Raw genomic sequence first — 24,486 nt, forward strand, 5'->3', positions numbered from 1 at the left:
TTGATTAAAAATATATATACATTAACTGTTAAATTGTGCAAGAACCCCTTTTCACAGGAGGTGAATGTGTTTTCCTTGAATATACAAAATACAGAAGTATTCATGAAGTGTTCAAAAGTTTCCCTGTGAAGTATTTGCAGAGAGATGCTTTTGAAGTGTTTAGGCACAGCAATGGTGGGTAAAGCAAAAGACTGGTGTATATACTTACTGTGTTTTCTTATGGCTTTTATGTCAAGGGCTATTTTCTTCAGGCAATCATAGCAGGCAAGCTGCAGACTCACAAGCATCAGTACCTGCCAGCAAAAATAGGAGGCAATTTCTGGGTTCCATGGGGTTGGCAGTGCATTTACATGTGACTCAGAGATTTAATATTTAGAGGCTCAACTTCAAGTCCCACTTCTAGAGTCCCCTTAAAAATTAAAGTGAAGAAATTGAAGAACTTTTCTGTGTATGCTGGATAAATCCTAATACTTTTCCCTCTTTAAACTTTAATGAAAGAAATTACTGATACATTCTGTAAGTATTTTTATTCAACAAAGAGATAAGCAGTATATTGATACTTGAACATACTGGATGAAGTATGCTCACTCATCTTTTGATCTTAGTTTTATTACTGTGTTGGCATGTTAGATAGAGGAGGGTTGTTATTATGCTCATTAACTGAATGAGAACTGAAAATATCTTGTGTTTCATGATGTATTATTGACTAGTCACATTTTAGGTGGAAACCCCTGTTTTCCCATTAAAACTGAGCTCCTTCTTGCAGCTCCTTTTAATTTGTGTCCCTGGTTACAAGTGTACACTTAGCCTAGTAAACTGTAATTGTAAAATGCTGTGTCTGGCCACATCTTTGCATTGAAATTGACCAAGAAAATCCCACACCTCCATAGTGTTTTCTGGGATGAACAATTTCTGATGCAAAAAAAGTAAAACAAGAAGAGCAGTAGAGAAGAGAGGGAGCTGGTGACTTTGCTAGGATGCTTTGTTATCCATAGCTCAGATAGATAAAAAGCCTAAGACTGTGGGTGGCTCATGTTGTCACTGCAGTTCTGCTATCCTAACAGGTTCTTTATGTGGTTGTACATGATGTGAGGAAGCAGCAATCCTGACAGGACTGTTGATCTTCTATTCATATTAGGTGAGGATAGGCTGCAAAACTGCAGAAAGTCTTCTGCTTTGCTCATTCAGCTGTTTGATGTTACTTGGCACCTGTGCTGACAGGGTCAGCAAACAAGACAAAATTGAATAAGAAACCAAGAATGCACTCCATCCTCATCCTTGATCATCACAAAGCATTGAAGGATAGCAGTGGATTGGACTGTATCACTGGGACAGTTGCCTGAAGGCTGAGGGAAGTGATTATTCTCCTTTATTCACACCATATCTGCAATGATGTGTCCAGATGTCAGTGAACTCATCTGAGTTCGATGAAAGGCCATTAAAATGGTCAGGGCTTGGAGCACTGGTCCTGCAAAGAGAGGTTGAGACAGCTGGGCTTGTTCAACATGAAGAAAATATAGCATTGGAGGGAGCTAACATGAGCTATCCAACACCTACAGGGAGGTGAAGCTGTGTTCTTGACAGCAGTGTACAGTGGAAGAACAAAAGACATTGACAAGTTGAACTAAGAGATTTCAACTTTATACAGTATGAATGAATATTGGGGTCAATGTTATATGAGGAAAGCATTTTCAGTGTCAGAGTGATTAAGCAGTGGAGCTGGTTGCTCATGAGATTATGAATTTCCCTACTTGGAGGTTTTCAAGACCCAACTGGATAAAGCCCTGGGCAACCTGGTCTGGATTCACTATTAACCCTGCTGTGAGCAGTGGATGGCCTTCTGAATAATTCTGTATTTCTTTGTGTAACACAAAGAGGGAAAAAACCTATTTAGTATGTTAATCTAGAATTATTTTCTGTAGGAATCTATCTTTTGTTTTCCAACCAGATATCCTGACCATTCCTTTCCTACATTTGTGATATTTTGGTCTTTTTTGGTACTGAATATCTCAGTCCCAGAGTATGCCTTGCAAAAGACTGAGCCAAGTTAGATATATATTTTATTATACACATTCACAGCAGTTATGCTGTTAGGAACAATGTGATGTTAATAGAAATGTAGTAGAAAATTTTGGCAGATTAATTCAATCCACAGGATTTACAAGGTTGAGGAATGGCTTACTGCAGACATCACAAATACTCCTGACAAGCACTTGTTCTCTCCTGCAGCTAGGCTGTGTCCTTCCTGGGGGAAGAACCAATTGCCATCAAGGAACTTGTGATTTTTCTGAGTTAAATGGGAAAACCAGTATTGTGCAAAGGTTAATGATAACAAGAAAATCTAATGCTATAGTTCTCAACAAATGAGGTGCATTAAGTAGCATTAGAGTGTGAAGGTTAACCAAAGCCAGGTAGGAGTCACTGGAAACACCTGGGGCTGTTGTAGTTTTTTTAAATTTCTTGTAGCTCCTCGCTTCCTAAAGAGGTTTCAGAGGTTTTGTTAGGGTCAAACATCAAGGAGAAATCAGAAAAAAAGTCAAAAGCAGATGCTTAAGGAAAAGCACAAGAACAGGGAAATCATGTACTGATTCATTCTTTGAACACCTGTCACAGTCAATTTCTACAGTGCCTCATCCTTAATTGCCTCTTTCTTATTCACTGTGCATTTTTAAAATAACGAGCTGATGTTTATGGGGGTGGAAGGATGGGGGCATGGAAATGAGCTTAATTTAAGAAATCTAGCTGAAGAGCTATGAACATAAAATACAATACTTTCCTTAAGAATGAATTTTTCAAAATAATTATCTCAAGAAGTAATGATGTTTCAAATTTAACTTTTTGGGTTTAAAGGAGATGCTGATGTTGCACCTTTCACTATATCTCTGTAACTGAAGACTCTGTGTCCTTTTTTCAAGCCCTGTATTTTATGAACAGGTTACCTCATTATTTTTAATATTGTGTGAGCTTCTGTCACCTTCATGTCAGGATTAATTCAGGATCCTTCCTTCTGGACTAAAGCATAAGAATGAAACGAAGTAGCATACATAAAGACAAATGTATGCACTTGTGTGTATATCCATAGGATAGTTTTCAGATATTTTAGGAAAAGGAACCCAAGGAATGGGGTCTCTAGTTCGTGAATCTCCATTTCTTAAGAGAGAAACAAGAGAGTGGGAAAGTGAGGAGAATGAGAAGGTGTGGGGAAGGTTTCAGGTATGAGAAACATGACAGTGACATAATCCACACTTTTTTGGAAGCAGTGATGGTGGGATGGGAGTGTTAGTGGGAGAAAAAGATGTTAACACTATGATGCAATTCTGCATTTCATCTAAATGCTGTGCTAAGATTATATTGCTGTGCTTTGCCATCTGGTACAGTTGGAGCAAGTAGTGGACCTTCCTACAGGTTTTGGAGGTGGTAAAGAAAGGAGGAGAAAAGCAGTGTGTATAGTGTGTGGGTGTCTAGAGGCATGTTTTAGTGGGGGACATGAATTAGTGGCTCATTTGGCAGTGTTAGATGTATGGTTGGACTTAATAATCTTAAGGGTCTTCTCCACCATAAACAATTCAAAGATTCTCTGGTTCTCTGGGCTGTGGATCAGTATTTTACTAAAGAGGAGGCTCATGCTAGCAGAGAACCCAAAGAAGGTGTCAGTTTGTTTCTTGAAGCATCAGTGGTGAGAGATGGTTCCAGCCAGGACAGTGATAAAGTTAGCATCAGCCAGGAGGGACACAGCCAGAACCCTGGGGTTGTTGGAGATGTCTCACACCATGTTCAGGGGGGACCCAGGGTTGAGGGTGGGTGGGACATGGGGACCACTCATGTGTGAATCATTTGCTGAACTTGTGCACTCTGGTTTTAGTATTATTCGTTGGTACTGTTTCTTTTCTTATTTCATTGCTGCTTTGCTAAATTGTTCTTATCCTGTGATCTTTACTTTTTTGTGCTTTCAGTTCTTCCCTTCATCTTGCAACAGGGGGAGGTGGGGAGAAGTGAGCAAGTGGCATGTGGTCTGGGGTTTTACAGTGGGAAATCTGAATTTGGGAATACCATTCCTAACCACAACACATGGCATATATGACCTCCCTCAGGTCAGCTGGGCTGGGAAAGAGGATACAGATGATCTTGTCTAAAAGTGTCTGGTGGCAATGTGGTGCAGAAAGGGGCAGAAGGTACCTTAGCAGTTGGAACCTGTACAGCTGGATTGGCCAATATTTCAGAGGTCATAGGGACAGTAGGTGATGGTTCCATATTGCCAATACACCACTACCCAATGGTTCCATGAAATGGGACACTAGTGATGAAGCACCGCCCAGAGTTTTGTCTCAGAGAAGTGGTTGCTGTGTAATTCAGCTTAAATTGGCAAGCAAAGTTAGATGAGCATGGGCTGCAGTGGTGAGCCTCCCTGTTTTTTTTTTAAATGAGTCAGGCCCTTGTGGTTATGTTGGTTAAGCACTCAAAAAAAGTAGAGGGTTTACTTCCTCTTGAATAATCATTTTTTCTTGTGGAAGGTGAAAGTGAAATGCCTTTAGACAGATGTGTTCACTGTTGGATTTTGCCGCTGGATGTGTTCCGTATTGATTTCTGTAGTCATTGTTATCTCACATGAAACAAAAGGAGGAAAAATTGTTTTCAAGGCAGATGTTACTGTTGCAGAAATGCAGTGTCCGGAGTGCTAGTCTGATACTGCCTTGTTGAATTGTTTTGGTTTTTACTGCTTTAACTTGACTGATGGGATTTCAGTCTGTTTGGAATACAGGAAAAGGAGTGGTTTGGTCAAGCTGTAGAGATTTTTACACTGTAGGGGCTTTCTATAACTTCCAACCAATTGTCTGTCTCTTCCCTAGAAGTGGCATATTTTAGCACCTGAGATTGTACGAACTGCATCCTACAAAGCTTTGTGAAAAACAGTTTTGGGGCAGAAAACAGACCTTATGAATGCCCCCACAGAGCAAAGGCTGAAACCTGCAGCACCAGCAGGTCCTTCTTTGCCTGGTCTGCTCTGGGTGGTCAGTGGGCACACTGTGCTGGTGGCTCCCACACTGTGCTGGTGGCTCCCACACTGTGCTGGTGGCTCCCACACTGTGCTGGTGGCTCCCACACTGTGTCTCAGGCCTGGCCGCTGGAGAAAGTGGCAGAGAAATGAGGATTTTAGGGGCTGGGTACAGAGTGAAAGGCCGGGGGATGCATTTTAGGGAGGGAAGAAGCTGGGCTTGCTGAAAAAATGTCTGCACATACAGTAGGAATTCATAAGGAATGAAGTTTCAGTAATTAGACCAGCCATGGAAAAATCTGTTTTCTTGTCAGCATGTCTTAACCTAATTAATTAATTTCATTAGTATAATTCATGCCTCATGTCTGCCATAAACCTTTTCTACTTTGTTTACTGATTTTTATGGTATTCAACAAAACAGGGCTTTAGACAGTAAACCACATATAGCGTTCTTGCATGATGCACATTCAAGATGAAATTCTTATTGTTGCAGCTCTTCTAGATTAAATGAGTCACATTCTGTTGCACTGTGGCTTTTTTCGCAATAAAACCTACATTATTAAAATCCTATTTAGCTCTTTTGTATCTCTGCCATTCTCAAGCAGTAACTAGCCTTAACTAGACAGTGTAATGGTTCCATTTCATATTTCTGAATAAAATATCTACTTTCTTATCTATAAAGTAGCAAAATGTAGCAAAGCTGTTAAAAAACACAGTGCAGAATTAGTCTTGATGGAGCACCATGTAGAAGTGGGACTAATAACATTATCTTAGAGCAAAAAAGTCAGCAGTATATCATGTATTTAAGATTAATAAGGCACTGGGATCCTGGAAAATATTCTCATCCATGTTCCCATTAATATTTCATTTATATAAATTGTTGTAGATACAGCTGTAAAGTTCCATGGGCTGGTGTTTTAATCACCTTAATGTAACAAACATTCTGCTTTATCATAGCAGACTGAGTTTGGCTAGGAAAGTTCAAAGAGATGATAAAGCAATTAATTAGTTTTAATATTCAATTACATTGTTATCATGATTACAAAATAAACAGCAGTGGGTTGGAAGGCACTTTATAATGGTCCATAGGTATCACAAGACCTCTCAGATGTCTTTTGGTAGCATGCAAGAGCACCCTGGCAGATATTGTGACAAAGGGCTGGTCTGGCACATCAGGTTAACATGCTAGCAGAAGGGCTCCAGAGCTGGAACTGGAATCTGTCCTTTCCAAGGACATCCAAGTCCAGGACCTCCCTCAGGTAGCAAAACTCTGCTGTGAGGAAATACCTTCCAGGCAGGTGTGCATTTGTGCATGCATTTGCAATGCCAGTAATAATAGCTCTACAGACTGTTTTTTCTCATTATGTGGGAAGGATGGAACTGGTCAGTGGAACAAGGTATCTCTCCTGGGTGGGATTATGGTATAAAAGAGAAACTAGGCATTACAGTGCAATACTTGAGTTACAGCTATTTGTGGAGGAGTGTGATGGGGGAGTGAAGTATGTGACTCACAGATGGGCTGGTCACAGTGGAAGCAGAGATTTGCAGATCACATACCCTGATTGCCAGTGAAGAGTCATGACTGGAGAGGAGGCTTCTGGTGGGCTACTGTGAAGGATGAGGAGTAAGCCTGATACTATTTAACATTTTCAGTTGCAATGAACAACCAAGAACTAAATGATTACTCACAAAATTTGTGGGTAATGAAGCTTGGCGAAATAGTAAATTCTGTTTCAGAAAGTCTAGTAATGAAAAGTATTCTGTAATAGAATCATAGAATATCTTGATTTGGAAGGGATCCACAAGACTCATCAAAGCCCAGCTCCTGCCCTGCACATGACAGCACCAGGAATCCCACCATTAGCCTGACAGTATGTCCAGACACTTTTTGAATTTAGGCTTGGTGCCATGACCACTGGGGTCAGGGGAGCCTGTTCCAGTGCCCAACCACACTCTGGGTGAAGGATGCTTTCCTAATATCCAGCCTAAACTTCCCTGACACAAACTCAGGCCACTTTCTTGGGTCCTTTCACTGGTCAACACAGAGAAGATCAGTACCTGCCCCTCCTCTTCCCCTCATGGGGAAGTTGCAACTGCAATGAGGTATCCTGTCAGTCTCAGACCCATGAGCCACTTGCTCACCCATCACATGGTGTGTTTATCCAGCTGTGAGCTGGACATCTTGTGCAGAAGGATACTGTGACAGACAATATCAAAAGCTTTGCTGAAGTCCAGAATGTTTATATCAACTGGCTTTCCTTGATCAACTAGGTGAGTTACCTTGTAATAAAAGGAAATTAAGTTTGAAAAGCAGGATTTTCCCCTCATGAAGCCATGATGGCCTCGTGACCCATGACTGTGTTGTCCTTCAGGCGTCTTTCAATAACTCCCAGAATAATCTTCTCCTGAATTCTACCAGTCACTGAGGAGATATTAAAAGGCCTGTACTTTCAGAGGATCATCCTTTTTGGGACACTGGGACAACATTAGCCATCTTCCAATCAACTGGGACCTCCACAGATTCCCAAGATTATTCAAAAAGCATTACAAGACGCCTTGCAATGAATCATCCAGCTCGTTGAGTGTTCTTGGATGAATCCCATCAGGCCTCATAGACTTAGAAGGATCCAGCTGGAACAGCAGATCTTGTAGAAGTTCATTCTTAGAGCCACAGTTCTCCAGCTCAGGGCACTGGGACCTCCTTAGCCCATGATCTGTGTTGCAGACAGAGGCAATGAAAGCATTAAACATCTCTGCCATGTCCGTGTCCCTATTGTTGTTGTCTTTGTCAAACAGATGCATATGAGTGCAGCCAAAAGGCAAATAAATTATAACTAGGGACTATTTAAAGACAAAAAGTTATGGAGAATGGGAGGTTAATCTGTAGGGAATTGATTTTACAACAGGAGACAACATCTTCAAAACTCATATAAATAAATGCAGTATGTACTATTCTTGAGATGTATTTTTAAAGGAGATATACAATAGGTGGTTGTGGTTCAGAAAATATTTGAGAGCTGGGAAAATGCTTGATACTGTGGAAGCTAATCTGGTTTTTTGATCCACAAGAAGATTGAGAGATGACTTCTTCCGTGGTGTATGAACAAGCAGGGAGAGGAAAAGTAGTCACAAAAGACTCCTAAATCTATTGGACTACAGTTTAATAAGATTTGGTAGCTGGAAACCAGAGACAGAGAAATTCAAATGAGCAATCTGGCATACATTTTTCTCAGAAGGGTGCTTAGCTATTGAAAAATCCAAATAGATTGGAGGAGCAATGAGAAATTTTTTGTGCTGCTTCCAGTTCAAGACTGATTCCTGTCTTGGAAGATTCTGTACTTAAGTACTACTGCAAATGGCAGGAGTTTCAGTAGAGAAATGTAATGGGCTGTGTTATACAACTGATCAAGCTGTATAGTTTAGTGGTTAGTCCAATACTTGGCCTTTATTTTACAAACATGAAATAAAAATTCTATTTAACCATTCTTTCTAGTATAGATCTAGTAAGATATTAAGCATATTCATAGACTGAAATGACATATAGTGGTGCTGTTTGTTGAAGAGTACCAGCGGCTTTGACATTCATTATTCCTGATCACTTACTCTAATGTAGATCCTAGGTACAGAGAAAACCAGTCCCTGGTCCAAATAATCTCACATAAAAATATTAGTTGCTCTTTTATGGACTTCTATGAAGGCAAAAAATTGCCATTATGATCTTGAAGAATTGCGTATCTGATCAGTAGTAACCAACCACTGGTGACATAAAATGCTGTGTTGCTCTGCTGTAACATACACAGCTCATTTGGCTTTTTCCTTTCTCTGATAATTGGTGAGTTATCCTCACAGATGCTTTTCTGAAAGAGGCATGAGATGCTCTAGGAATTTTATATGCAATATATTGGATCCATGATCTGAGCTGGAAAGACCAAGATAATGCTGACTTGACTGCTTGAAGCTTGGGAATGCATACACAGTAAGTCCTGTAGAAAGTTTTAGTATTAATTCAGTTGTAATTATGAAACTATTTATTTTAGAACTAATCTGTAACATTTTCACTTAATATTCACTTCCAAAAAAAATTGTGTTAAAAATTAAAACTTTTTTTGCTCTAGAGTATTACAGCAAAGGACAAGTTTTGGATGTTCTTGGGCCCTACCTCCTTCATGTGCACACTGTGAGCCTCTGTTTATACTTGCATTTACACATTTATGGTTCAAGCTGGAGCCTCTATTTCTGGCAAATCTAAAAATCCTAGCTGTTAATAATCAGTGAAAAATTTTGAGTGCCTATTTCCAATGTGTGAATTAAGTTAGCTGGGAGTTCTAATGCTGAGCTCCATTATTCAGGGTCTGAGTCTCTTCCCAGCCATCAGCAGTGCTATTCTCTGGCTGTTCAGGCCAGCACAGCTGTCCTAGTGGAGCCATGTTCTGCTCTTGACCTCTGCTACAGCAACGTCTGCTCTTCTTCTGAGATCTTCTTGAGCAAAAAAATTCCTTCTCCCCCTTGCTGGGCTTTTGGGGAGATGCCAGTTGTTCCTCACAGGTGTGCCTAGGGGAGTGCAGGGCTGCTGGTGGGGAGGCCCCTGCTCTTGGCAGGCTGTGCCTCAAGCACTGGCTTGCACACAGTTGTTGGGAAGTGGCAGCCATTCTTGTGATCACAAATCTTACTAAGCTTTTTGTTCCTCCTTGCCTGTCTTTTTATACAACCATTAAACCTCTCTGACTGCTATCAGTCCTCACCAATGCATGCATTCTTGTTTTCATCATTCTGTTCTGAAAAATGGCAGGCATTGGCAACCAGGGATTCACTAGTTCTGCCTTGTTGTGTATATGGATCAGGGTCTTTGTCACAGATATTTTCCATCATTTCTTTGCTATTATTTTCTACTGTTCACTTGGGAATAATGCAGATAGACATTACATGTCTGAAATCATACATCAGTTCAAACTACATAAATTAATGGCCTCTAAACAAAGAGGAATGTCAGAAGGTACTGGGGCAATTTCACCTGGGCTAGTAACAAGAAAGTTGATATGTATAAGAATGTATGGTACCATTGTCTTACTGAAACAAGGCTGAAAATCTATGAATTGTTTAGTTCCAGATGTTGCAATCAAACTTTTGAGCACATTTTTGCAGATCATCTGTTCTTCTCCTTTACTTGCTTTTCTAGTTTTTGCATGTGACAAGCTTTTACAACTTTTTTCATGCTACTCTTTTGTGAAGTTATGTATTAAAACTTAATATTTTAAATTATTTTTCTTAAACCATGTATTTTCTAGCTCCCCTGTGATTTCCTTCAGTTTGTAAATGACCATCATACATTCTTGAGATATTTCTCTAGCACCTCAGAAATCACTTTCATGTTGGCTTTGAACAAAACTTCATATAGTGCTCAGAGGCTTGAAACTGATAAAAGAGCTGGAATTACACTGTTCCAACCATCCTTTAGTAAAAGCCTTAATTGCTTTATGCAGGATCTTGCCTCAGCAATAAGTCTGCCTTCTATCTTAGACTGGACAGGCTTTTTTTTCTTTTAAATCGGATTAGCATAATCCAGCTCTGGACTTTGTTCCTCTGCACTTTTTCAAATGCTTTGGAGAATGTGGCTGCAATGACCAAATCTCAGTTCTAAGTTTCTGTTCAATTTGCAGATCATACTTTGCTAGCTAAGAAAATGGCCTGTGTGTTGCTCTGGGATCCTTGTAGGGCATGATTGTCAAAATTATGTTAAAGTAGCAATGGATGGCTTCTGGTGAGTGTCAGCTACCATTGGCATGTGAAGAGCAAAAGCCCATTTGTGTTGATTGGTAAACCAGGACACTGTTGTATGCAGGAAAAAGAGACATTGACTGGTTTACCATGTATGACTGTATGAAAATGTAGGGGTTTGCAAGACCATATGCTATGTAATGTTCAGTTTTGTCTCTGGCTCAGTCTCTTGTAATGAAATTTTGTCAGTGTGTATCCTCAGAAATACTGGCTGGTGCTCAGTTTGTTTGCTTCCTAAGATGTTGCCTCAGGTCTGGAAGCCAAATCAACAAACTCCTACTGTGTTTTGCATTCTTTATTGGGGTTTGCACTCATGTGTGCACAGCTGCACCATCAGGACCACAGATGTGAGCAGGGCACAAAATCTGTGTTGACCATTCTCTGTGTTTTCATACTCTTTTTAATTTGGGTGGCAAACATGATGATGCCCACTGATTATTTATACTCATCTTTGAACTTTGTTTCTGTGCTTGCTGTTTCTCTCATGTGGCACTCTGGTATTTGTTTATCTTTGCTCAGAACTCTTAAGTCTCATCAGATATTCTCAGGGTCTTGAGCTATCCTGATTCTCAGGATCAGAACTACTATAACTGTGCTGGAGTTCTTCCTGAATGGTTTTTGTGCTAACAAATGGCTTTTGTGTTTCTGGCTGAAAAATTAAATATGCCAAAGATAAAATGTCTTGCCCAAAGGAGAATGTATGTGCCATACATAGAAGCATGGGACAGGAATACCCAAAATATTACTTGATCTTTTTCCCACAAGATACAACATCATGTGGATACCTAAATGCCTTAGAAACCTGCAGCAGGGTGCCAAACACAGAATCATAGAATGATTTTGGTTGAAAAATGCCTTTAAGATCATTGAGACAAACTATGAACTTAACACTGACAGGTTCACTACTAAACTATGTTCCTGTGTGCCACACTTACACATCTTTTAAATATCTCCAGGGCTGGTGACTCCACCACTTCCCTGGGCAGCCTGTTTCAATGCCTGACAATCCTTCCCAGGGAGAAATTTTTCCTAATATCCAGTCTAAACCTCCCTTTGCACATCTTGAGGCCAAACTGAAGAAAAAATCTAGTTCTTAACAAATAGCTGAGGTGTGCATCTCACTAACATAGGGATGGTGCTTCCAGTCCTGATACTGGTGTGCTTTTTTGCTAATGCAGCATTTCTGTGCCATACCCATAATGTCTCTTGAAGATGAGAGTATGGCACAGTTGCCTTAGCATTGACCTAGTCCATGTCCTCCAGGTTTTCCCTGGTTAGGGCACCCAAGTATTTCTTTCAAATTCATATTTGTATTTAGCCTTACAGAGGCAGGGTTGCATCTTTAGCTGTCTTTTAGCTTCTGAAGAACCAGAATTACCTACTTCCTTGCTTGTTTGTCAGAGCACCAAGTGACTCTGCATTTAAGCTGTTGCCCTGTGGCAGGCAGCATAAATCGCCATAAAACTATAGGTCATTTGTGCTCCTATGAATGTGCTGTGTTCTGTCAGGATGCTCCTCTCTTGTTTGTTCCTTGCTTCTCCAAAGCTGAGCAAGACCAAGAATGAGGTATGCTATTATCCTGTTAATTCATACCTGTTTTTGTTGGTAAAAGCTATTAAGTGAGTAATTTCCAATTATCTATTTATCTATATGTATAGATAACTTGACTTGATCACTAACTATCTCTGAAATGACACTTATTTTACATCAGCTGTGCATTTACTTTGAGCACTAGGCATTATTTCAGCTGCCATGTTGACTTGTGAGCCCAAGATCACCTTAAGCTTAATCTTATGGTACTTCATTGGTTCATTCATCACTCCTGTGGAGCCCAGCAGCATTGCTAGTTTAGTCCTGTGCAGAGTGTAAGATCAAGCAGGATTGTGTCACTCTTCAGTCTTTCTTCAAACAGGCATAGCCTTAGGTATGGCATCTTTTTCTTGAAACTCTATGACCAGTGTTTGAAGAGTATAGATGCACCATGAGGTGCAGTACAGTGTTTATTGTAGATTTATTCACATGCCTTTTTGCCCCACAGGTCTTCTGATCCCAAGTTCTATTTGGGTAATTTAATTGCTAGACAAATTCTAGTGGCTGTTTGAAGGGCTAGTTCTGGGATCCCAGTAATTCCTTTCTGAGGTTTCTTTTTTTTAATTGGATGTCAACCACAACCAGGTCTGTTGTTCAGTTTCTCCACCTTAAAATGACAAGACCAATTCTTTCTCATAGGTATGTTGCAAACTGTCTTGTTCCCTCTTTCTTTGGACTGTCTGTTTGAAATACCACTCCTATGAAGGACATCCTGCACTTTGAGATGTCAGTGCAGCAGTTCTGTAGCTCGCTGCCAGTGTCTGTGCCTGCTGCTCATGCCTCAGTGCTCCTGGTTCTACAGGCACAGCTTGCCTGGGTTTAACTCCAGGCATCATGAAGCACTTAACCTGCTGCTTGAGCTGGGAAAGGTGGATAGGCCACAGAAAACCGAGAGTTGTCTGTGTTTTGTTTGTTTTCCTTCTGTAGCGTTCAGAAATCACGCAGAGCCAAAGTCTGCCTTACCCACTGGGCACAATGCAGTGTTGTGTGGCAGGAGGGGCACAGCCACAGCTGCAGTAGCTCTCTGCCACACCTTCCTAAGGATGCAGATCCCCTCAGCTGACTAATGCCTTCTTGGACAGTCACAGAGCAGCCAGCATGTCCTGCCTGTGACATCTGCAGTCCAGCCAGAGTGCACGGGCCTTCTGAGCAAAACCAAACCACCCAACCCAAATCCCTTGAGACTTCAGCTGTGAGGCTTTTTTAAAGAAAAAATACAAAATTTATAAATCAAGTCAGTGAACTTTGTAGTTGTTTTCTGCACTTTTTTACTAGAAGCATAGTGACTGTAGTAAAGCCACTGACAAAGGTCATTCTGCAAACACAAACAATAGTATTTATCCCAAATCCCAGGAGGGTTTCCTGGGTGGGTTCATTAGTTTCTGGAACAAACACAAGACTGTCAAGAACAGCAAAATTGAGTATCCTGAAAGATACTGGAAATCAAAAACAGCGAGACAGGTTTTGTAGCTGTCTTCTCAGAATGCAGTGAGCATTGAAGCTTAGCTGTTTCCTGGGCTTGCAGCCTGGATGCAGCCCTAGCAGGCTGGGATGTATGAAGAGCTGGCAGCACGCCCTGCCCTGGACAGCCTCAGGTCTGTCATCATGCACCATTAGCATGAAAAGTCAGAGGCATCCATGTCATTTGCAAGACTTACCAGATGGAATACAGAAGCCAAATTATGTATCAAGACTATTTTCAGTGAAAACAAAAGTGTGTCTTCCATTCCTTTTTGTCTCCATGCTCAGTTAAACCAGACTTACTTGTTTTATTATCATCTTCATGCTACATGAAACACATCAAGATGGCTTATATTCAAGAGTCCATATCTCTTGTGTAATTAACTCTTGTTGCATGGATGTCACCAAGTCTGAATTTGAGTCAATGTCTGACTATTAATTAAAAAGGAGTCTTATTAATTCCCCCTTTTCCCCCATGTTTTCTTCCTTGGGTTATTTGTTGTGAAGCAAGGTCATTGCCACTGCATTTCTTAGCACTACTTGATGTCTCTCTAATTGCAATATTTCTTTTTAAACAACTACTCTCTAAAAAACCAGCATGGCTATCAACATTTCTAATGTGTATGTGACCACAAACGGAAGATGGAACTCTGCCCTTAAGTTTATCTTTGCAGATATTATGGAGCCTCAAGCTTATTGCATTTTACTCCCATTCTCTTCAGTCCATGTTTTTGGCAATAGGGTCTCATTGCTCTGTGTAGGTCGATTGCCTGTGTCTGTATTTTTTATGTCTTTTACATTTGATTTCAGTGAGAATACAGGAGTATTTTATCCATCTCATAGCAATCGACTCTTGCTCTTTTGTCCTAAAAATTGTGGCATTTAGATTAGCTCTCCTGTGTTTTATTAAGTAGAAACATTATTCTTGTTTTTTTTGACAACTAAACCTTTGACTGAAATTTAAATTATAATTTCTTTCATTATTCTATGCTGAAAACAAAACAACAGTTTGTGGAACTCAACACATCAGATGATGCTGTTTCTTCCTCTGTGAGACAAAACACAGAAGATGAGAGTTAGTATTTCTTGCAGTTGGCTTTTTAAACTTGAGTATTTTATTTCAGTATGACAAATAGAACATTACATTTATTTATTGAAGTTGTATGTTGCAGTGATATATATAAACATGCAGGAGTCTGAGTAATTGCATTGCCCTCATTAGAATGAGTGACAGTACTGTATAGTAATAAATTTGAAAAATAAAAGTGAAAATGTGTACTTCATTGGGCCCCTGAGAGCATAATTTGTGATGCCTTGTATAATTTTCAGTCAAAGCTCAGAACAAGATCATAGAACAAGTTATACAAAAGAGCTTCTACTGCTAACTGAGCTTTTAATACTGATACAGTTCTAAAGCATATTATATCTTAATATTTAAGGTCTGATTAAAAAGCTTGTTACAGAAAGCATACCAAGAAAATTTAGTTTCTTCCATCTATACATCTGTATATCAACTGCACACAGATTACAGAGTCACAGAAAAGCTGAGGTTGGGAAAGGCTCCTGGAGATCATAGAGTCCAACTCACCTGCTCGGAGCAGGCTCAGCCGGATCAGAATGCTCTGAGCCATGTACAATCAGGCTCTGAATTTCTCCAAGTTTTTTCTTATGTTTACATGGGTTTTCCAGGATTTCAATTTGTGCCCATTGCCTCTTATGTGGTCATAAGGCACCACGCAGAAGAGTCTGGCTCAATCATCTTTACTCCGTCCTATGAGATATTTAGATACATTGGTAAGTTTCTCCCTGAGCCTTCTCCTCTCCAAGCTGAACAGTCCCAGCCCTCAGCTTCTCCCATTAAAGCCATCAAGTCCTTCAGCCATCTCTGTGGCCCTTCACAGGGCTTATTTCCATGATGTCCATGTCCCTCTTGTACTGGGGAGCCCAGAGCTGCTCCCACCAGCGGTGAGGAAAGCACAGCATCTCCCCCTGCTACTTGCTGAACATGCTCTGCCAGGTATGGTCCAGAGGGCTGGTGGCCTTCCTTACCACAGGGGTACGCTGCTGGCTCATGCTCAGTTTGATGTCCACCACTATCCCCAAGTCATCCTCTGCAAAGCTCCTTTCCAGCCGGTCGGCTCCTGGAATGTGCTGCTGCATGGGATTGTTCTTGCCCAGCAGGTAATTATCAAGATATGCAACTTTAATTATTTTCATAAAATTTAAATTCAGACAGACATTCAGAAACCAGTTTCCAAGAAACTGTAGCTTCCTCAGAAGTACTCATGATAAACCTAATTAGCATTTTTTTTCTGATTGCCACACATGCTGAGAGTAAACATAGTTGATTGAGCATTTACCTGGCAATAGATCATGGAAGCTTATCAAAGAGTTAATTTTCATCAGATATTGCTGACACTATGCAATGATTCCAGACTACTAGTCTTTAAATTTCTTTTAACTGTGTGGTTTTTTTTATATGCCAAAACAGGGGGTTCTTTTGTACTGCTGTGTACTGTGCTGCTTGCACAAGTCAAGCTGAAGCTAATCAGAGCACAGGAATCCATAGGGATACATTTTATTAAGAGTCAGTTTTATACAACTGGGGCTTTTTGACCACTGGATTTTCTTGTCATTTGTATTGTTACTATGGTATTATAAACTGAAGAAGTGCATTCTTCTCTTTTTTCTTTATTTGACTTTGTTCTGACCAGAATTTGTTTTCTGCTTTAGCTGAGAAATTATTTTGCACATTGATGTTCATTTTCTTATGCAGGCTCTTGTTCTTCTGTCAGGAGAGGTGTTTGACTTACTAAAGTACCTAAAAAATTCTATTTTGGTCTGCTTACCTTTACTGTTGATTTTTTTTTCTAAATTTCTTAGTGAAGAAAACAAGTAAGTTGGGAAATTTGTCAGGGAATTCAGCTGACTCTCAGCTTGGTTGTGAACTAATGTCTGCTTGTCCTCTGCATCATCTATATTTAGAAGAAAAGACAGGAGTTTGAAGTAATGAAGGCTTGGAAGCTTTGTCGTTGTTGCTTTTGAGAGTGGAGAATGTAAAATAAGATCACTAGCAAAGCAAAGGGAGGTCTGTAGTAGTACTGCAACCTCTAATAGCCATATCTGCACCCCTATATTGATAGATTAGAGGCATATTTTTATATTATGTTGTTCCTTCATGTTAAACATCTCCTGAGAGCCTGGAACTTGCAGTGAAGCTTCTGTGGAAACCTTTTCTATTTACCTTCATGTTAGACTTTCTGTTCCACAGAGGGTCACTGCTCCTGTGTCCCAGCAATTGGCCTCTTGCTTCCCCCCCCTGTAGGAGATGCTTGACACAGTCTAATAACTCACACCCCAACTGTACAAGGTCCTCCTAACCTGCTGTCATTGATCTGGTTTGGATCAGGGTTGTATCAGAGAATTTCTCAATTTCTCTCTTCCAACCTTGGCTGCTCTGTGAGTTAATCAACCAGAGATGTAATAACTCCCCAGATGCCAGATGAGCTTTTATACCCTTGCCAGCATTTTCACTCCATTTGGTGTAAGCTACTCCAGGTGCACATTTACAGAAGAATATTTTAATAATAACAATATTTTATAACATGGAAATTTTATTCAATTAAGTTAACATTGTTTATGGCTTCAATTTCTATTGGTGTTGCCACTGCTATATCTTGTGACAGGTGGAGATGTTCCTGATTTTATCTGTTATAAAAGTGGTTTGAATCTTATCTTTTGCAGGCAAGCTGAAGAATAAACTTTCCTTTGGAATACACATGAAGGCCTTAGCCATGATACCTGCAAGCACAACCATGAGATAAAGTTAATATTTATTCCAGAAGTGGAAGGAGAACACAATGCTGATAAAGAGCTTCTTTTGCAGTAGAATTGATACAAAACACTGCTGCCTGTCAATCATATTATAAATTGGTAAACATTTGTTTTATTAAAATGGGCACAAAACTAGCAACAAACATTGTAACTAAATAATGCAGTTACGTGTCTTTCTGTACCACATTTCATTAACTCCTGTCAACTTAGCATCATATAATAAGGGTGTTTCCAGTCTAGCACCTCTTCTGAACTCTGCTAAGTATGGCAGTCTGCATTGTGGATCAAGGGAAGGATTGTATCCAGTGGGTGTGATTATTACTCTTTCTCAAACCTAAAGGAAGTAAAATAGTCAAGTTTTTTCTGCTGCATCTGAGTTGTTTAATTATCTAAGTAGGAGCACAACTCATCAAAGACTGGACCTTTCAGTGTGTCCTCCTCCTCTGTCCTCATGGTTCAAAAGAAATATATATTTATGATTATCAATGAAATTGTAAGATTAGGAGGATAGTGTGTTAAAAAAGTGAACATTTAGATGGCTTCATTTGGATATGTAAAGATTCACATGCTTCTGGTCATTCAAAATGGAAGAAATTTAGCCAGTTCACAGTAACTTCCAGCACTGAAACACTCTGACAGAAGGAAAATGGAAGGACAAAAACACACTCTGAAAGACATAAGGGCATAAAAATGGTGGCTTGTTGCAGTATATAAAGACAGGATGGGCTTCTGTCCCTTCAACTGCTGATGTTTGCTTCCTGCATCTTTAATAATGAATTGCCATTTTAAAGTAGTATGTAAGAACGTCATTGCACAGCAGAAAAGGAAGTAAGTGCTTGCAAGTAAATCTGTGAGGAGACAGTTTAATGCCAAAAGATTTTGTGTATGGTGCTTTAGTCAATATCTGCTCCACAAATACTGTTCTTTTCCTAGTCTCCTTTTTACTGTTTTTTTTTTTTAATGCAGTATACTTAAACCAGTTTATTTTGAAAATTACTTCTCTTGAGATGCATACTCCTCTGGAAATGCAGCTGGACCCACAGTCAGTGACACCCTTACACTGTGTGGAGCTTCTCCTGCAGGATCCTTCTCTGAAAAGGCAAAGAGAGAACTCAGAAAATCTGATGGAGGGGTCAATCAGGTGACTTATTTTTTTGATGGAAAACCTGAAAGTAATGAGATGCATCGGACCAGAGGTAGCAGTGTTTGTGCCTAATTCTTGATTCATGTGCCGTGCTCTTCCAGGCTGGTCTTGATTTGATCCAGCTTAATTAATTTTAAAGTTACATCAAATGCTCCACAATCTTTTCTGTTTCTAGGAAATTTTGTTTCCAGATTCCTGCATCTGCTCCAGGTCTCCTAATGTTACCTGCTGCTGTCTCCCAGATCTGAGCTTGCTCAGCAGTCTGTAGATCAACAGAGAAATAGCACTTCCATCAGAGACATCTACTGACCCCATTGTTTCTTAAAAAATTTTATCTTTAATGTCTTACAAATATAGATAATGCCAGATGTCACATGGCGTTTGAAGATCCACAAGAAAAATCTCATCATCATGAGAAACTTTATAAAGCAAACACAATCTGACTTCCAAGGAGAAATCGATTTTCCTGCTTTTCATCTCTTGCAAGTGGAATATTTAAAAAAAATCATTAGGTCGCTGAAGCTTCTGTGATACAAATCCAAACCCAGACTCTGTGGTTAGCTCTTGTAAATCAATGTATTTGTTCCTTTAGAGCAGGGTTGGAAAGCTCCTCCTTGCTGGGGCTGTGGAGACCATGCAAAGGTCTATGCATTAGGGGGGTCCCAGGGGTGTCAGCCATGAACTGTCAGCCTCGCTGAAATGAGGAGCTACATCTGCCCTGCAAGCTGCAGGATCTCAGATGCTGCTCTAGAAAATCCAGTACCACAGTTGTATGATATTATTAGAAGAACACTGTTAAATAGTTTTGATTTTGTTAAAACAGCTAGTAAGACAAAAGAGATCACATAGCAACACATTTCATTCTGCTTTGGTGTAGAAACTTGCTGTGTAATTAGAACAAAAAATAAGTAAAGGATGAGATATTTTTAGTGAAATCTTTTTATTTTGTTCAAATCTACAATGTAGCACACCCAAACTAACAGTTACAGTATCACATTTAACCACTAGCCAAGTGGGATACAAAGGGTAAAACAATGTGGTGTCTATCTGTGAACAAATAATTTATCTGTGAAATTATGGTTGTTTTCCTTCAGCTGCCAACTACTGTTCAGTGCAGTTCTCAAAAAACTAAGTATAGTGATCTGTAAATATGCTATGGATATATAGTTCAGTCCTCACAATAAATGACTGCAGAGTGACTTATAATTCACTCAAATCCACTAAATTTTTATTCACTATTTTTTGATCCAGTGAAAACCTTAGATTCTTCTTATATAGTACCTGAATAAATTATTCTAATACATTTATAGAAGTGGTGAAAAACATAGTACAGCTGCAGTTATTTGCTATGTCTTTATTAAAGCAGTGACTTTTCACATTGTGCAAATGGACCAGAATATTTGCCATCTTTAGCTTAAAAGGAGTGAGGTATTTTGGTTTTCTGGCCACATTAAAAATGCTGAAAATGTACTGTTTCTTTTAAGTGCGGCTTATCATTCTCCAATCAGAAGTTGCCAGGGAACTTTAGAAGGAGAAGAAAGGACAGAAAAACACAGAATGGCAGAATATTCTGAGCTGGAAGGGACCCATGAGGATCATCAAGTCCCATAAGGGGAACTCAACCCATCCTTGGTGTTATTAGCACCATGATCTGACTATATCTGTCAATATAAATAGCCACTCTCAAATTTACTTTGGTTTGGATTTGGGCTTTATCCATTTCAGGACCTTCCGTGTTTGTAGTATGACTATGTTAAGAACAAAACTATGAGCTTTGGCATGAGGTTTGCCCAGCTACCCTATTGATGATGCTAGAAAATGCCTTTGAAAATTGAAAAGGTTGTTGAAATTGTCTGTGAATGTTTTCAGCAGTGGAGGAGCATTGTTAGAGCAGCACTAACAAGGAGGGGAACTTTTCATCCCAGGTGGTTTTACTCATCAGCCTTTGTTAAATGGAACACTGTGAGCCAGGTTTATGAGGGGAGTTGCCTTTTGTACATTCAACTCCACAGTAGTCTGTGAAGTAAATTTTGGAATGAAAGCCTTAAAAATGTTCTTGCCTGTTGTAGGAAAAGATTACCAGGAGGTAGTTCTTGCATCTGTTTTCACAGTGTAAGCTTCCTGATAAATATTGACCTTGAGATCTTTTGTACTGCCTTTTCTGAAAGTCTTTTATAAGGCTGAAGAACTCAATGGCTTTGGATTTGCAAAAAAAGATAATAACAACCTGATGAATTTTAAGAAGTAAATAATTAACTTAGCCTGACCTTATATAGGCTGAAGGATTTAGAATCTTTAGACCAAACTACTAGCAGCAGGAGTCTTGAGGATCTATGAAGTAAAGTTCTTGTCACAAAATCACCACAAATTTTAATGAAGGAAAGACTTCAACATGATTGGTTTGCCTATGGAGAAAATTGTCTGAGGAGCTGAGCTCATTTTTCACTGTGTGAGGGATGTAGTTATTTAAACGTATCTGTCAGGAGGAAAATATTGAAATGGTGATGTTAACCATTCAGTAGCAGACTGGAAAGAGATGGCTTTGTGCCTATCCCAAGGACTTGGGATTTTCAGAACTTCAAGCATCAGGTTCTGTGGTCATGAGCTCTGTGTGATGTAACCTTAAGCCCAAGTAGCTGACAAAGAGGAGACATTAAAGTGTTCAAGGGCAGGTTGGATGGGGCTTTGAGTAACCTGGTCTAGTGGAAGGTGTCCCTGCCCATGTCACCAAGGTGGAATGAGATAATCTCTAAGGTCCCTTCCAAACCTAACCAATCTGTGATATGCCACTGCTAATTGTCTGGGCTTTTTATTTAATGGTTTACAGCATGCTCCACAGCAGCTCTGCCTCGTCAGAGTTTGACAGCAGAGTGTCAGACATTTCACTGGCACTCTGTCGTTCTGCTAATCTCAGCAGGATTCATGGGGGTATTAGTGCAGTAAGTGGTTTATTATAAGAGATAATTAGCACAAAGCAGATGAGGATTTAATAAATAAGGAGACTTGGTCTGCATCACTGAAACCTAGTTACGTGACATGAAAAGTCCCCTTGTTGAGCCTTCTTACCTCTCAGCTCCCCAGTGCTTAATACATCCATCAGCACACATTCAGGATTGGAAAATCCTGTTGAGGAGTGGCCATTTCTGATGAGACCTACCTGGATGATATGGTGATATAAGCAAAAGCACTTCAAAAAACAACACACACACACACACACACACACACACACACACACAGGCAGAAGCTCCAGTATCTCCTGCAATGAGAGCTGAAACAGATGCAGGCAGCAGGGCAGTGAGCTGGGGAGCAAGGAGGCACTGGGGAAAAGCAAAGCTCAGCTGGTCTGTCAGAAGACTCCAGCTGCAGTTCTTGGAACTGGCCGCAGGCAGAGAAAGCTTTTTGTTCTATAACCCACCAGGAAATTGAGCTTTTCTCAGGTGGGAATTCAGACTTGCAGGTGAAAGGAGAAAACAAAACCTATGTATAGCATGAAAAATATCAGAATCCTTGGCTATATTTAAAGAAATAACATTTGCTCACTCCAGGCTTACCTACAGATTGGCAGACAAAAGCTACTTCAAATGAATAAATTTTCATCAAAGCAAGTAATATTTTTAGACCTTTTCCATGTTATTAAATATGCAAGAAAATGTTAGTCCAGTGCTGCTCACATGGGAGTGAGTGAGTGGTTCTGATTGCAATGGGAAATCTATTGTTGTTCTGTTGCCTCCCAATACCCAGAGCCTTTCGTTGAACTGCGTGTGATTTCCCTCCCACCTTCCTCAGTCTGCTCAAACTCCTGAAAATTATGCCAGTGTTTATCCAGAAAGGGAACTTTCATTCAAGGACTGTAGGATTACTTTTATATGTGTAGCATTAAAACTAATCTAGGAAACTACTGTGTGGAGTAGGTTAGCATTAAGTCATGACACAAGTCGCTTTGCTTACTAGAGGCAGATTTTACCAGGCACTGAGATAAAATACATCTTCACAGCTTGTTATTCTAGCCACACATTATACATTTGTATTGAATTAATTTCCCACAATAGCAAATCACTATAAAACTCTAGGGAAGATGTCAAGGAAACTGTAGTTTCAAAATCACATTTTTGAAAGTAAATATAATTTGTTGCAGAAAATGTTTCTGCAGCAGAAATGTTACAGAAAATGTTTCAAAAACAGCACTGCTTCTCTCATAACTAAATGCACAAAATTTTCTGATTGGGAATTTTTATTGTGCCATTAAGATATCCTCACATAGTAATATTGCCATTTATTGCCACAGTTCCTCCAGATAAGGATTTGAAGTCAGGTACACTTCCAGTAGAGAGGAATTCTGCGGCACAATCTCCCTCCCTGTATTTCCAGCACTATTGGTACCTATAGTTTACCTTGTAACTATGGAGCAAGCTTGTGGTACCATTAGTGGCCTGAGTGAGCAGACACAGAGTCACAGCGTGGGGCAGCTTGGAAGGGACCACAGTGGTCATCTGGTTCAGCCTCCCTGCTCAAGCAGGGTCATCATCCTAGAGCACATTGCACAGTATTGCATCCAGATGGTTCTTGGATATCTCCAGTGAGGGAGACTTCACAGCCTCTCTTGTTCTGGTGTGTGATCACCTGCACAGTGAAGTTCTTCATGAATTCAGGTGGAGCTTCCTGTGCATCACTTTCTGTTCATTGCCTCTTGTCCTGTTGCTTGCACTACTGAGAAGAGCCTGGATCCATCCTCTTATGCTTTCCAGCAAGAGCCACTAACTGATGGTACGAGTCTATCTAAACATGATTTCTGAGGTCTTGGGCCTTTAGTGTTGTTATTCTTTATTCAGTCATCTCTCCGATGTGGAAATTATACCTGCACCCAGTATTTGTGTATGTGTGTGTGTCTGTGTGTCAAGTGTGAAGTGTAGGTTATCTTTTGTATTCACATGGTGCCATTCACATCTTTTGTATTCACATTCGTGTTCCACTGGTACCTTTTCACTTTTAGTAGAATCACATCAGTTTACTAACTAAAAGTAAATAGTGGCATATTCACTGTTATTCCAGAAAAGTAGATAAGACATACTCCCTGCACTGTAGGAGGGCAATATACTTCCGAAGGGCTTGACCCGTTATCTTTCTGATGTAGCTTTTGTATCATAATAAAAATCACCAGTCTGGAACAGAGCAGTTTGACAGAAATGACTCAGAAGAGTCACAAAATGACAGATGCTAGAAATAAAAAATAAACAAACTGTGCTAGGTCATTGCTGTCAAAGCAGGATCTCACCTGTTGTTTCTGCTATTTCTGCAATGGTAGTTCGGGGGCCATCTTTTTGTTGATATGACATGAAAATGTAATATGGTTTTATTTATTTTCTAATTGCATCTTAGGATATAACTACAGCAGCAGCCACATGCTTCACCTAATGTTTCCAAGCTGGTGATCCCAGCCAGTCCTGTGAACCAGCATGCTCTGTCCCTCTGCTTCACTTGCAGCATCGCTTCCCTTCCCAGCTGCTGGGCTTCCCTTGGCTCTCAGTGTTTGCAATCAAGTCCTCTCCTTCTCCATTAATATGGAACCAGGCACCCCAAAGAAAATCTTCAAACTGTGTACCTTGATTGTCCCCAGACTTGATGGTGCAGCAGAGTTGGGAGTTACATGCAGTGGTCCCCAGGCAGTTCATTCAGCCTGAACTGCACCTTC

General features: G+C 40.0%; 1 protein-coding gene across 2 annotated transcripts in view; it reads left to right on the top strand.

Annotated features, from left to right (window-relative positions):
* GPR158 (G protein-coupled receptor 158) overlaps positions 1-24,486 on the top strand; it is a 185,883-nt gene that overhangs the window by 133,841 nt on the left and 27,556 nt on the right. The gene's annotated exons all lie outside the window — the stretch shown is intronic.

Source organism: Pseudopodoces humilis, chromosome 1, assembly GCF_049639895.1.
Source record: "Pseudopodoces humilis isolate 2021_Gansu_Grassland_sample_001 chromosome 1, ASM4963989v1, whole genome shotgun sequence".
Classification (NCBI taxonomy): domain Eukaryota; kingdom Metazoa; phylum Chordata; class Aves; order Passeriformes; family Paridae; genus Pseudopodoces; species Pseudopodoces humilis.